General features: G+C 41.4%; 2 non-coding genes across 2 annotated transcripts; both read left to right on the forward strand.

The window, feature by feature from the left end:
• The first annotated feature begins 797 nt into the window (after positions 1–797).
• Positions 798–905, forward strand: LOC112084986. Its single transcript, XR_002898631.1, has one exon. It is a non-coding gene; the product is annotated as a small nucleolar RNA R71 (small nucleolar RNA).
• A 5,235-nt stretch (positions 906–6,140) lies between these two features.
• LOC112084762 lies at positions 6,141–6,247 on the forward strand. Its single transcript, XR_002898423.1, has one exon. It is a non-coding gene; the product is annotated as a small nucleolar RNA R71 (small nucleolar RNA).
• Positions 6,248–15,715: the final 9,468 nt, after the last annotated feature.

A 15,715-nucleotide genomic window follows, 5' to 3' on the forward strand; every position in this document is an offset into this window, starting at 1 on the left:
TCTGCTTTGCTTGAGCTTTCGAAAGAATTTTCACTTGGCTCCTCTTCAGAATTTTCTATGTTTTTAGAATTAGTTTTGATCATCAGGCTAAGGAGGGTGGAAAGTTTTTCATTGAAATCCTCTTGCATCGTTTTTAGTTCAGATCTAAGATCACTAATCTCTTGAGACCTAGATTTTTCAAGCTCTAGAATTCTTTTGTTTAGGTTTTCAGCTTCAGAAGAGGGAAAACTAGGATATGGAACAGGATTAGATTGAATAGCCAAGATTGGTTCGGAAGTTGATGTCCAGGCAAGTTCAGAAGACGGTTTCCCGCGGTCAGAAGGCTCGCGACCGCGGTGAAACAGGTCTTGCCGCGGTCAGCATCATCACGACCGCGGTGAAAGCTTAGTTTGCCGCGGTCCGGATGAATGGACCCGCGGTGATCAGAAACGAATGGAAAATCTTGAATTTGATAGACTTCTGCATTGTTCATCATCTCTTGATCATAAGTATCTATTGGGTTGTTCCAACCTTCAAAGTTACACGTATTGTGTGCCTTGTTTGGTTGTTGTACTCCAAGGTGACTCATTATGTGATGGAGACACTTTATAACTTCCGAGGTCTCTTCTTTCTTCTCGGAAAGTGCAGAATTACCAAAGGTTGCTTGATTACGGATGCTGTTTCCAAAATTGTTGATGAAAACATGAGCAACTTTTACAGATCTAGTTGAGAAGTCTCCATTACTTGCTGTGTCGAAAGAGTGTCGTAACTCTGGAGTAATACCTCGATAGAAAATACCCAACAGGTATTCCTCGGTATATCCATGGTGTGGACAATCTCTTTGGTATTCCCTAAATCTTTCCCAAGTATCTAAAAGATCTTCAAATTCTTTTTGTTTATAAGTTCTTATCTTGTTCCTTAAGAGATTTGAACGATTTCTAGTGTAAAAACGATTTAGGAAAGCAGTTCTACACGCTGCCCACGTTTTTAGTAAAGCAGGTGGCAGAGATTTTAGCCATTTGCTGGTATTGTCTCTCAAAGAGAATGGGAAAAGACTACACTTTTGGTAATCCCCATTTGCTGTGATGGTTGCACATAATTCTTTGAACGTCTCGATATGGTCTATCGGGTTTTCGAATGAATAACCATAGAATTGATTTTGTTGAACTAAATGGATATAGGGTACCTTGATTTCGGTTTTGCCATCCTTTGGTAAGGCTGGTTGAATAGCTCTTCGATCTCCCAAGAATTTCTCGAGTGAATTGAAACTTCCAATCAGTTCATCATCATCTTCATGTTTTGTCGATCCGATTAGCTCATTGTCATCATAAATCGGTTCTTCAAACTCATCATCAGTCAGATCATCATCGCTTGGATCACCATCCACACGATATGGTGGATCACCAAGAGTTCTGGGAACATGTTCCCGGTGTCTCATCGCAGAGAAACATGAAAAATTCAAAAGAGAGAGTAAAAGTAAACAAGTGTTCTAATGGATTTAAGATGGGATTCGCAACGAAACAAATCAAAGTCCCCGGCAACGGCACCAAAAACTTGATGTCGAGCAAAAGCGGGGTTGTTGTTTTCGTTTTACTAAGCTTCAGGTTTTAAATTTATAACCCCTAAATGTCTGCAAGTGCACAGATGTGCGCTGTAGTACTTAGGGTATCGATCCACAGAGACTTAGTTGTTTCAGTACAAATTCACGGCTATGCTTAAATCAGATTAGAACTAAACAATTTGGGTTTTGGTTTTGGGTTTTGGTTGTCACTAAATCTAAACTAGAAAGCAATTAAAAACTAAAAAGCAATTGACAAAAACAAAAGCAAACGAAAGCAAGTAGTAGGCGATTGAACAAGAGGCGATTTGAAGCAAGTAAATAGCGATTGAAAAGCAAACTAAATCGAAGGTTGTAAGCAATGAAAGACAAACGTTGGGGCTCAAGGGGAATTCGCACGGGTTCATGGACTAGGCTATGTCAATTTTAAACAAGTGACAAAGGTAATCAACTACGTATGTTCTAGAACTCGAGGCACGGAAGTATGAATAGCCTACTTTCGCAGCACTAAACAACTATCTCTCGCAACCCTGATCAGTAGGTTTCCACTCTGATCCTGGAATGGAGAAGATGCAATAGCAGAACAAGACTCATCAATATTCACAATTCAACTACAGGTAGGTTTCCACTCCTATAGAAGAATTGCTCGTTTTACCCTAGTTCAGACAATCTATGAAAGCTTTTGCAACATATCATATCAGATCGGCCAGCAGAGAATCACGCAGTAAGATTAAAGGCAAATGAAGAACATCTAGAAGATTAATAATCCTAAATCTATCGATTCATAAGCAAAGACACATGAAATTCCCTTTGAACAATCCCTTTAAACCCAACTGGGTAAGTACTCAAACATATTGTAACAAAGCATCATAAACGAAATTGAAAGTGCAGGAAATTAAAGAGAATAAGGAAGAAAAAAGGATGAACGGAGAAGCAGATGGAGGCGCGATGTCTTCCTCCAGCGCCGGCTCCTTCTTCTGATGTGGCGGCCTCCTCTCCAGGGTTCCACGAAATCTCTCTCTCTTTCTATCTTACGTCGTATACTCACCTTTAGGAATGACCTAAAGGGGGTATTTATAGCTTCTGGGGTGGTTCTGGACACTTAGGGCTTCAAAAATAACGAGAGGAATCGATATGGTGTTTAATTAAGTCATCGGAAAAGTGAACGACCAATGTCCACGGTCGCGGTGGCTCTACCCGCGGTAAAATGGGTGTTGGCCGCGGTCCCGGCACATGCTCTCTTCCGGAACTGTATTTTCTGTCATTCTTGCATCGGGAGTATCTGAAGTTCTAACTGTTGGATTGTCTCCAAACCAAGTGCATTAGAAAGCTGGGTGGATCCTCTATCTTGTCTCAAATTTTGGGGGTGATCAGACGGTGAGAAGGTCTTCATCGCTTGTCATACTTCTGACGGTCTGCATTTATCCAAAATTGCTCATTTGTTCCAAATTGCATATCTTTTTCCCAAGTTTCCTGTAAAGTCTTTTGAAACTCTAAAACATTGAAAACACTTTAAAAACCATTGAAAACAGAGTTAAAACACCTGCATAAGATACAATTATGATCCATAAAAGTGGTCAAAATATAGTGTTATCAACATGATCTAAAACGACCAAGTAATCCACCTTCCTTGCTGGTATAACCGGTGATAAATCTAGTTCTACCACTTCCAGAGCCACACCTTCTTTCTCTTCTACTATTGTAATTTCCTTACGAATCCTTGTGGATTGTCCATCAGACGGATTTCCCGTCGGTGCAGCAGTTTGGCTCAAGACCGCCAACTGCGTCATAATGGTTTCGAGTGTTTGCCACATCTCCGCAGGAGTACGGACTGTGGCTTGATTTTCCGTTCCAGTTGCCGCACCTTCCTTATCTCCAGCACCCTTAGCTGATGTTTCGGCCATATCCTCACGATTCACTGCATCACGACCATCCTGGTCACCCATCGGCCTCTTACCGTGATCCACGACCTTGGTCTGGCCATGCACAACCGGAATCTCATTGCCATTTTCCTTTTCTTATCCTCAGGTCCAGTCGGGTTTAGAGTAGGCGGATCGCCGCTGGTCCGACTTGTTTTGGCCGCATCCTTGTTCTTCTTACTCACATCCTATGGCCTGTGATGGTTCTGGTTGCCATCAGCTCATCCCTTTCATTTTTGATCACTGTCATTCCACCCTTCTTGGGCATCACATGTACTGGTGAAACCCATCTAGAGTCTGAGATAGGATAGATGATCCCAGCCCCTAGGAGTTTTAGAATTTCCTTTTCACTATTTCTTTTAAGTTAGGATTCAGCCTCCTTTGGGGTTCAATGGATGAAATAGATTATTCTTCAAGATGAATCCTATGAGTGCATAGGTTGGGTGAGATACCTTTTATGTCATCCAATGAATAACCAATGGCTCTCCTATGCTTTCTTAGTTCATTCAATAATGCATGCTCTTGATCATCTAGCAACCTATCAATTATGATTAAAGGGTAAGACTCATTGAGACCTAATAATGCATACCTGAGTCCCTTAAGAAGAGGTTTGAGTTCCAATTGAGGTGCCTTAGACTCATCCCAATCCGCATTGTATGAATCTTCCTTGGCTGGCCCTTGTTTGGTGTTCATCTCCTCAATAAGCTTCTTGACTTGCTCATCCTCTATCCCTACGGCTTTGCACTCTTGAACTAACCATTGGTTTGTGCTTAACCCACTGATTTCCTGAACATCTGAACCACTTGATCCCAGCTCCATGAACCCTGATTTTGAGCCCACTTCTTTGTGTTGATTTAAAGGCATCATGTAGGCTTCACTCTCTTCAGCCAAGTAACCATGATCACCATGTTCTTTAGTCAAGGCTATTTGAAGGTGATCTTCAATGTTCAACCCCTCTAAGAGCTCATTAGCTAGCTCATCCAGAGTTTCCACATAGAAGACTTGTCCTTCTATGGTGGGTTTCTTCGTCATCTCTCACATCAAACTGAAGTTCAATCATGCCATCCCTTACATCTATGATTGCACCAGCAGTGGCAAGGAATGGTCTGCCTAAGATACGAGGATCAATGGGTTCCTCATCTATTTCCTAGACCAAAAATTCTGTTGGAACCTCAAAGCCGCCTATCTTGACTGGTAGATCTTCAAGCATTCCAACTGGTAGTCTAACAGACCTATCAGCTAAGACCAGAGAGATTCTTGCTGGCTTGAACACTCTGTACCCCAACTTCTTTGCTATTGAAAACATCAAAGGACCCATGGAACAAGGAAGTTTGAAGCTCCCTGGATCTGATAGCTTTCTAGGGAATTCCATCATTTGTATGATGGCACTACATTAATGACTCAACACAACCATCCCTGTTAGCTCCTTTGTCTTGTTGAGGATGGCATCTTTTAAAAAATTTCAAAGCTTTGGCATCATGAGAAAGCTTCTATGAGAGGCATGGTGAATGGGGTCTCATTAAGTTGCTTTTCAAAAACTGCTCAAGCCTTGTCTAAGAGTTGCTTCTTAAACCTTTCCAGGGAATAGAAGTTTAGGTTGGTATGATGGTGGTGGAACATAGGGTTTCTCAGGAACCATCTCTTGTTCCACCTCTTTGATTTTGTCACTCTTGAAAATCTCCTCTTCTTGCTCACTCTTTTGAGCTGCCTCCCCACCAACTTGCTCATTGTCTTCAATGAGCACTTGTCTTGGTTCTCTCTCTGGAATCTCCTTTCCACTTCGAAGAGTTATAGCATTGCAATACTCCTTTGGGTTAGGCACAGGTTTACCAGGTAGAGTGTCTTGGTTTCTTGAGGTAGAGGCTTGATTCTGCCTTAACTCCTTGATCTTTGTTGCATTGCAGCATAGTTTGAACCCAAGTCTGAAAAACCAATCTCAACCCTATGCTGACCCTGCAGACTCTGCTGTAACACTCCACACAACTCAGGCCCCATTTGTTGCTGATTCTGAACCGGCGGCTTCTGATCCAACTGATGCTGATCCAATGGCTGTTGACTGAACCCTTGTGGATATTTCTGTTGTGGAGGCTGGCTAGTGAAGTAGCTACCCTGGATCGGTTACTGTTTCTGTCCATAGCCTTGTTATTGCTGAACAAACTGTTGTTTAGGTTGAAAATTATCTTGATAGTTGTTTTTGGGAACAAAACTCTGCTGACCCTAAGGAGGAGGATACTTGAGGGTTAGCTACATTATGATTTCTATAGGAGAGGTTTTGGTTTGTATTGAAGTTGTTAAACCTTTGATACCTATTCTGATTTCCAATGTAGTTTATCTCGTCCTGAGTAAGGCCTTCTTCATTGACATTTTCAAAGCTTGGGGATTGATCATCAAATTCTCCCACAAAGTGTAGTGGCTTCTGAGTTGCCACTAACACTTTGTCAAGCTTGCTCTGAAGCTTTCTAATATCTTTTCCCATCCTCTTCTCTTTATTGGAACCCTCACTTCTGTTTGTCCTGTCAGAGTTTTTCCCATAAGTATCATTACTCATGGCTAGATTCTTCACAAGTTCCAGTGCAGCATTGATCTCTCTACCCAGAAAATTCATATTTGATGCTGTGTCTAACTGGTTTCTGATCTTTCGGAGTGCTCCTCTATACAGTGTACTCAAGAGTGAAGCCTCTGAAAACCCATGATGTGGACACTGGTTGATGTAACTCCTAAACCTCTCCCAAGCTTTCCCAAAGCTTTCACTGTTGTGCTGGGTAAAGCTTGATATCTGGTTCCTCAGCTTGGCAGTTCTTGAGGTAGAGAAGAACTTAGAGAAGAATGTAAGCTTGCATTGCTCCCAAGTTGAATGGAGCCTCTAGGTAGATTCTTTTCCCACTGATGTGCCTTATCTCCTAAGCTGAATGGAAACAATCTAAGCTTGAAACTGTCCTCAGAGACTCCATTGATCCAAATGCTCCAAGGGATCCTCTATTGGTAGACCATGGAACTTAGAGTTCTGAACCATGTTGAGCAAAGAAGCCTTCAGCTCAAAGATATTATTTTGAACCGGTGGAGCTTGAATGCCTGCCCTGTATTGGTGTGCATTGGCTCGGTCATTCTCACCCACAAACACTTCGGGAGACTCTGGATGATAGACAAGACTTTTTAAGGTCTCAGGGCTATCAATCCCCTTGTCAATGTAGCACAAAGAGGTTATCAATCCAAGAGTGGTGATAGACACTAAGCTATGTGATCAGTTTCTCAATTCAAGCAAGCAAGTGTGGTTTTGATTGACTAATGACAACTACAAAGTTTAAACAAGATTAATGACTAAGAAGTGATCAAACAAAGAACTAAGCAAATGACAAGTGATGAGAATGTATGTATGATGATGAGAAAGGTCTTAGACATGATAGTGGATTAGGGTGCCTTTAGTGATAAACTAGTGAGCTAATGAATCATATGATCAATGCAATCCATTCAACTTAAACATCATTAATTAAGTTAATCCTCTCATGAAGGTATCAACTCCTGTGCTAAAACAGTTTCTAACATAATCATCATTAGTGAAACATGAATCAACAAGCATTAAGAATCAGTTTAATCTGTCATTTAAGCATATAGAAAATCATTCCCATGATGAATAACACTTAAACCTCTAACAACCTTGGTTCAGACATTTCATCAAACACTTTTGGTGCATGAAATGTTTAGAATCTAGACCACACATGATTTGTATGGATCTAGCATTAAGAACAGGTTGTAGAGAATGAAATATGCATGATCTAACCCCTAAGCTCACTAATCTACCACTTAAGCACCCTAATCTACATATCTAAGACCTTAATATGGGATTACTCACTAATCATGGTCAACACACTAGATCCTTTGCAAGATGTGTTGTTAATCATGATTAGAAGTGTGATTTGATGATGAGAAATGATAAAACAAGATGGAGAACACTCTTCAAATCGATATTAAACTCAAAAACAAGGTATTAGCAAATGGTTCTTTCACCAAAAAGGAAAAGGAGACTAAAGATAAGATAAGGTCCTCTCCAAATTAGGTGTAAAAAGTATTTATAGTAGCCTTGGATGAACCGGGTCAGCCCGGAACAAACCGGGTACTGACCCAGCTTTGGTGGGTAAAGAAGAAGTTTGCCACGGTCTAGCAGGTTCTGGTCAAGCCGTGGCAAGTGACCGTGTCAAGTCCTGTGTCTCTTGTTCTTGGATGAATCATGGTGCCACGGGCTCCCTCTGGTCGTGATGCATGGCCGTGTCAAACGCTGAAGGAACGCATAAAGTTGCCATGACCAAGTCTAAAGTCGTGGTGTGAAAACCGTGTCAAATGCCGAGAGATAGCATCAAGTGCCACGACCAAGTCCAAAGTCGTGATGCGTGACCGTGTCAAGTTCCGAATGTTTGAAGGATCACAAGTGCTGTCTTGCCACGGTCAAGTGTAGACCGTGGCATTACCCAGTGGCAATTCCCGAATGCAAGTAAAATCCTTCCGCGGCTAAGTGTGAAGACCGTGTCAAACCCCAAAGAACTGCAATCAAATGCCACGGTCAAATGTGGACCGTGGCATTCCACCGTACCATCTTTCCCTTAGCATAATTTCAAGGCCTTAATAAGGGTTCTCAATCTCGCAGCGTTCAAGGCTCCTCAGATCACTTCACATTCAGGGAAGCGTAACTTCTAGGGTACTAGTCTGAATGGTGATAACACCGTATTTTGACCACTTTTATGGATCGTTTTGAAATACTTTTTCTATGTTTTTAATTGCTTTTAAGTACTTTTATTACGTTTTTCTAGTATTTGTAGTTTCAAGACTCTTTTCAGGTAACTTAGGGAAAAGCTTAACAAAATGGATAGAAAACCAGATTTCAGCTCAGAGTCAAACCGTCAGAAGTTCACCCCTGATTGAAGGCCTTCTCACCGTCTGATCCAGCTCAAATTTGGAGACCTTAAAGATGGAAGTATCAGATTTCCAGTGCACTTTACAGATTGGCAATCCAACGGTTCAATCAAAAGATACGCGAAGAGCAAGATGTCCCGTAAACCAGCTGGCCAGCACTTCCACCCGCGGCCAACAAGCATTTTCCCGCGGTCAGGAGTATCCCGACCGCGGCAAATCACTCATCCACCGCGGTCACACTTGTCCCGACCGCGGCCTTCAACCTCGAAGCCCAAAAACCTATTTCTGAAGCCCACATTTGGAGAAACCCTAAGTGACGTCCAGAGAGGTCTTGAGCACTATAAATACATGTCTTAGGAGCCCTAGAAATCGTGTAACCTATCACCACCGAAATATTTACTTCATACTTTCATTGTTTTTGCTTTAGCTTTTAGGGAGAGAGAGATTTGTTCTCTTGAACCCTTGTTCTTTCTTTATCAATTTCGGTTTCTATTCTACTTCTTAATATTATGTCTTTAATTCCGTTCATTATGTCTGAGTAGTTTTATTGTTGGGATTAAGGGATTTTTGATGGGGATTTATATGTTCGGTGAGGATTCCATTGGCTATTGAGCTGAATCTTAGAACTTTTTCTTCTGAATTCGTTTTTACTGCATGAGGGTAGCGTCATGAACTACAATCTGATCCAGATGCTTGGTGACACGAAAGTGTTCATCAGGTATCAGATCTAGTTTGGGAGAGCAAAACAAACATAGGAGTGGAAACCTACCTATGGGCGATTTGTGAATTAGGACGAGTCTTAAACATAATGCATCTCTTCTCTTCCAGGGCCAGAGTGGAAACCTACTGGTCAGGGTTGAGAGAGATAGTTGTCTATGATCACGACAGTGGCGTATTCATACGTCCGTGACTCCAGTTCGAAAAGTTTAAGCTAAGATCTTACAAAATTTACTCTCTAGCAATGTTTTGAATCGTTCGTACCGCTGAGAAAACTTCCCTGAACCCCAACGCTTTTTTCTCCATTGATTTCCTGCGATTTTTCTTTAAGCTTTAGTTCAATATTGTCTTTCCTTTTTAGTTCATTTTCATTTAAGCATTAGAATATCTGTTTTTATCATTTTTAGTTATTTTCGTTAAGTTTAGTTATTACGCCATTTAATTTCCGCACTCTCTTTTAATATTTCGTTTTTACATTTTAAACACACCACCAAACCCCCACAAAACCGTTTTTGTTCTAGACTTCCTTACTTTAACTTATTTTAAAGGCTTTTTGCAGCAAAAGATCCTCCTTCCCTGTGGATTCGATTCCTAAGTACTACAATTGATCAGCTGTGCACTTGCGACTATTGATTTCAATTAGGGTAAAACTTGACAACCCTCACCACAACACCACCATTAAGTTTTTGGCGCCGTTGCCGGGGAAGGCACGCGTTTTCTTTTCTGCAAAACCCCGAGAAAGGTTAGTAATTCGACTCTAGAACCCCCTTTTCTGCAACTTTCCATTTTTCGGTTATTTTGTTTCCATTTCAGAAGATATGGATCATATGAAACGAAATTACTACTATGAGGGAGGTTTTTACAACACTCCTCGAGCCACTCAACGCCGAGAAGCACAATACATTCATGATCCCTCCTCAATGGATCAGAATTCAATTCCGAACCACCACAAAAGAGGACATCGCAAGCACTACAAATCAATTCGTGAAGGTTTAGAGGAAAAAGGATTCTGCTGGGAGACCATAACAACTTACAATACCCACGAAGATATCCATGATCGTCTCTTTGATGAAGATATGTCGTCTGTCTCCCAAACCGAGATTGATGATATGCTTCAGGAGCTCAATGAATCTATGGATGATGGGTATTGGGTATCTTGTGAAGTAGATGGAGAATCCTCCATCAAGTTTGTTAGAAAGAGGCCATCAAATGAAATTCCTTTGGATCATCACGTCATGGAAGCCAGCCATCAAGAAAAAGGAGAACCTCTTTCCATCCCTAGTGACGATCTCGTCTCTACCGATTCATTCAAGTGTTTTGGAGACTACAAACAAGATCATAAGTCCCTTTCTCTTGATGAACCAAATCCTTGTTCTCCTTCAGCTCCTCACCACCTTGAATGTAAGACAGACCACGTGGAAGATAAGACACTAATGGTGACATCAAAACCACCATTGGAGGCGCTTTCTAAGACGAAGGATTCCGAGAAGTTTGATGCCCCATTCTCAATCAAGGAAGTGAAATTTCGTGATTCTCTTTGTGAATCTGGACCTGATGTGAATCTCATACCAAAGACCATTGCAGAGAATACAGGTATTTCGATTTTTCATCCCTTGAAGATTGATATTCACTATGGAGATTTTTCTGGTGCAGCTCTACTTGGTTCCAAACCAGAATTGCCTTTTCAAGGGAAATGTTGTCTTGTTTCTACTGGTTTCCATGCTATGGAGATGAGAAACAATGCAACAAAACCCTTGATACTTGGTATTTCGTGTCTAGCATATGTTGGAACACTCATCAACTACCTGCATCAACATATGAGTTTCCTGAAGATCAACAAGAAAACCCACCCGGTGATTACTACAAGAAACTCTCATTGTCTGACAATAGGAGGCGTAGATGATCCAATATTTGACCCTGGAGGAACTACAAAGGATGTTGGATACGTTCTAGAAAGAAGAGCACCCGAAGAAAATGCTGGATTTACAAGTTTGACAAACAAAGGTATTTTCCTATGCACACCTTTAACCAATGCTCATATAAGAGGTGATGCAGACTTAATCGAAGCAAGAGTGGAGTTTAAATGGCTCTCAAGTCTCTTTTCCGAAGACTCTCCACAAGGAAAAATAATTGGAGACAAGAAGCAAGAGGATTTGAACATCTTTCCTGGGATATTCGGCACCGCGGTCGTGTGTGCGCTACCAGCGGCCAAACCACCTTTCGCCGCGGTCGCGCGTGTGCTACCAGCGGCCAAACCACCTTTTACCGCGGTCGCGACACTTCCACCAGCGGCCAATGCTCTTTTTACCAATTCTCCAACAGTTCAAGCCATGGCGACACCTCTCCAAGCAAACTGTCCTCACCTTGGATGATTAACCATCTCCACCACTTGAGATCATAAAGAATCATCTGTCCTTGTATCTTGCAACATGGTTCAATGTCATGAAGTGAGAGAGACCTTATTCACGTCATCATACAAGCATCTAAGACGTTCTCCTGTCACAAGTGGTGTTGAAGACTCATACCTCAAAGAAGTTCCAAGACTGATTTTTGATCCTGGAGGAGGCTACCATCTCGAACCTGCTAAGCAAAGCAAGGAGATGTCGAAAAAGACTTGTCTCAGGACAAGGTCTTCTTCATTGGAATAAGTCACGTCCAACACCAAAATTCAAGCTAAACGACTTAAAACAAAAGCGCTTAATGGGAGGCAACCCATTTAGGTATTGTTTTCTTTAGAATTTTTCTTTCTTTTTCTTTTGATCTTTTTCTTTTTCTTAGTTTCAGGTGTTTCTTATAAAATAAAAAAGCCAAAAAAATCAAAAAACCAGAAAAAACCAAAAAGAAGGATGGTACCTGACTGCTCGGCCCAGCAGGAACCAAGGAGAAGCAGGAAGAGGCCGCGATATAAGCCCCCGCGGTCGCAGGCGTTCTGACCGTGGGAAACACATGGTCGACCGCGGTCGTGTAGTTCTGACCGCGGCACTTGGTCGTTGAGATCCAAACCCGACCCAAACCACCCCTTTCATCCCATTCCACCTCACCAATCACCCTCCACCTTATTCATCACCTTCCACCACCTTCATCACCACCTAATCACCTTCCCAAACCCCTTCGAATGAATCCGGTTCATCTCCACCAGCATCCCGGATCCAGGTAAGTTCTCTTTGTCCTTACCAGTTCGATTATTTATGCATTTTTCTCATCCAATCTCGACTTGTTTCACAGTGAGGACAGTGTGATTTAAGTCTGGGGGAGGATTTCATCCCTTTCTAACCACTTTTCTTTCATGAGTCTTGCATTATCTACATTTTTTGCATTTTCCTTAAAGTTTTTCAAAATCGGTTTTCAAAACAAAATACGTTTTAAAGGGAATGGTGAACATGAATCAATGATAGTTGACTGTGTGCTTTTAGACTGTTCCTAGTGACATGCTCATTCATGATTTAGGACTAGACTAGGCGGTAGCTAAGCACATTTGAAACGAAGTACCCCAGAGGAATTTGAATGATTTCGATTTAGATGAAAGGATACACTAGCTCTGTTTTATTTGGACTTAATTTGGACTTAATTTTCTCATTGAAGCATTAGACCAGGGAAACGACTCATACATTCAGGACTCCTTTATCCTTTTACCACTCTCTGTTGATCCTGAATGACTAGTTCATTTTTAGCTAGTTCCCCACCTTAACCAATCCTCTTTCAAACCACATGCACTCTTGTTTTCTATTGTCTTATATGCAGATAAGTGCAAAAACGTTGGAGAGAAAGAGGAACGACGCAGTTTTCAGTCACCAAAGACAGAGACCTGCGATTTGCCGGAAAAAGTTCCCGGAAGGATTCAACACAAGAGGAAGCTCAGTTTGCCTTAGGAAAATCTCAAATTTTGATACAATCTCGTCCTCTAGTCTCTCTCTCTTTAAAAGGCATTTCCTTTCTAAAAAAAAAATATCCGAAAATAAGAAAAGAAAGGACATAAAAGCCTTAGAGAGTCTAGAGAGGTCGAATTTTAAGTTCCAAGGCAACTGGAGTTCGATTTTATGGAGTTTTGGAGATTGTTTTCTGATTCCCGGAAAGAATCTAAGTCTGGGGGAACAGCTGTTTACAACAAAGGAGGAAGGATTATGCAACAACATTTGGCAAGAAGAAGTGATTGAAAACTGTGGTCATCAACAGGTCCTTATCTCTCTTGCGGTTTTGCATATTATCTTGCATCCTCCAGATCTTCAGGTAACCCGAAACACTTTAACTCCACCACTTAAATAGCCCTTTAATGCCAAACGCCGTCTACCCTGGATGATGTCTTTAATGAGAACTCACTATTGAACTTAATGAATGTAGAGAGCTAGTTGACTGAAATCAAGATTTAAATTGTTTAAGTTTTGCATGACGGAAAAAGTGGACTAGTATCTCTTGTGCATTAGTGAGAATTTTCTAGACTAAGTTGTGGATTGATGCACTATCTTTGGTCCTAGTTTAGGAGTTCATGTCTATGAGATTTGTGCATTCCCTATTTTTGTTTTCACTTAACCAGTTTAGGTTTTTGCTTTGTTTGAGGACAAACAAAGGTTTAAGTCTGGGGGAGTTGATAACACCGTATTTTGACCACTTTTATGGATCATGTTGAAATACTTTTTCTATGTTTTTAATTGCTTTTTAGTACTTTTATTACGTTTTTCTAGTATTTGTAGTTTCAAGACTCTTTTCAGGTAACTTAGGGAAAAGCTTAACAAAATGGATAGAAAACCAGATTTCAGCTCAGAGTCAAACCATCAGAAGTTCACCCCTGATTGAAGGCCTTCTCACCGTCTGATCCAGCTCAAATTTGGAGACCTTAAAGATGGAAGTATCAGCTTTCCAGTGCACTTTACAGCTTGGCAATCCAACGGTTCAATCAAAAGATACGCGAAGAGCAAAATGTCCCGTAAACCAGCTGGCCAGCACTTCCACCCGCGGCCAACAAGCATTTTCCCGCGGTCAGGAGTATCCCGACCGCGGCAAATCACTCATCCACCGCGGTCACACTTGTCCCGACCGCGGCCTTCAACCTCCAAGCCCAAAAAGCCCATTTCTGAAGCCCATATTTGGAGAAACCCTAAGTGACGTCCAGAGAGGTCTTGAGCACTATAAATACATGTCTTAGGAGCCCTAGACATCGTGTAACCTATCACCACCGAAATATTTACTTCATACTTTCATTGTTTTTGCTTTAGCTTTTAGGAAGAGAGAGATTTGTTCGCTTGAACCCTTGTTCTTTCTTTATCAATTTCGGTTTCTATTCTACTTCTTAATATTATGTCTTTAATTTCGTTCATTATGTCTGAGTAGTTTTATTGTTGGGATTAAGGGATTTTCGATGGGGATTTATATGTTCGGTGAGGATTCCATTGGCTATTGAACTGAATCTTAGAACTTTTTCTTCTGAATTCGTTTTTACTGCATGAGGGTAGCGTCATGAACTACAATCTGATCGAGATGCTTGGTGACACGAAAGTGTTCATCAGGTATCAGATCTAGTTTGGGAGAGCAAAACAAACATAGGAGTGGAAACCTACCTATGGGCGATTTGTGAATTAGGACGAGTCTTAAACATAATGCATCTCTTCTCTTCCAGGGCCAGAGTGGAAACCTACTGGTCAGGGTTGAGAGAGATAGTTGTCTATGATCACGACAGTGGCGTATTCATACGTCCGTGACTCCAGTTCGAAAAGTTTAAGCTAAGATCTTACAAAATTTACTCTCTAGCAATGTTTTGAATCGTTCGTACCGCTGAGAAAACTTCCCTGAACCCCAACGCTTTTTTATCCATTGATTTCCTGCGATTTTTCTTTAAGCTTTAGTTCAATATTGTCTTTCCTTTTTAGTTCGTTTTCATTTAAGCATTAGAATATCCGTTTTTATCATTTTTAGTTATTTTCGTTAAGTTTAGTTATTACGCCATTTAATTTCCGCACTCTCTTTTAATATTTCGTTTTTACATTTTAAACACACCACCAAACCCCCACAAAACCGTTTTTGTTCTAGACTTCCTTACTTTAACTTATTTCAAAGGCTTTTTGCAGCAAAAGATCCTCCTTCCCTGTGGATTCGATCCCTAAGTACTACAATTGATCAGCTGTGCACTTGCGGCTATTGATTTCAATTAGGGTAAAATTTGACAACCCTCACCACAACACCACCATCAAATGGTGTGATTCCAGTTTCAGTGGATAGAAGACTCAGACATCTTCAATGCTCATCTTCGCAGTGCATTGACACGATCAGTAAGAGGCTTCTAGGCATGTGTCCATTCCAGAAACGTTATCTTCTTGCTCATAGCTCCGAATTGAATGATCTCAGACGTTCTGGAAATATGACTCAAATATCTCGGATTCTGATGAAGGCCCTGTAAACTGAATCGGTCTGGAAGTGCACCGTCCTTCGCATTCTTCGGAGCTCATCGGGTCGGTCCAAAACGGCAGCGAGACAGGAGTTCCTTCCGACGAGCTTAGCTCTCTGCTCACGCCTCCAAATCCTATGATTCCACCTGCTCTGGAACCATGATCCAATCTTCTCCAACTTTGGTGAAGCAAACGACAGCTGAATCGGACCGGAAGGTTCCCCGGACAGGGAATTTTGGAAATGTGTCTGCACCCAGGAA

Source organism: Eutrema salsugineum, unplaced genomic scaffold, assembly GCF_000478725.1.
Source record: "Eutrema salsugineum unplaced genomic scaffold, Eutsalg1_0 scaffold_4, whole genome shotgun sequence".
Classification (NCBI taxonomy): domain Eukaryota; kingdom Viridiplantae; phylum Streptophyta; class Magnoliopsida; order Brassicales; family Brassicaceae; genus Eutrema; species Eutrema salsugineum.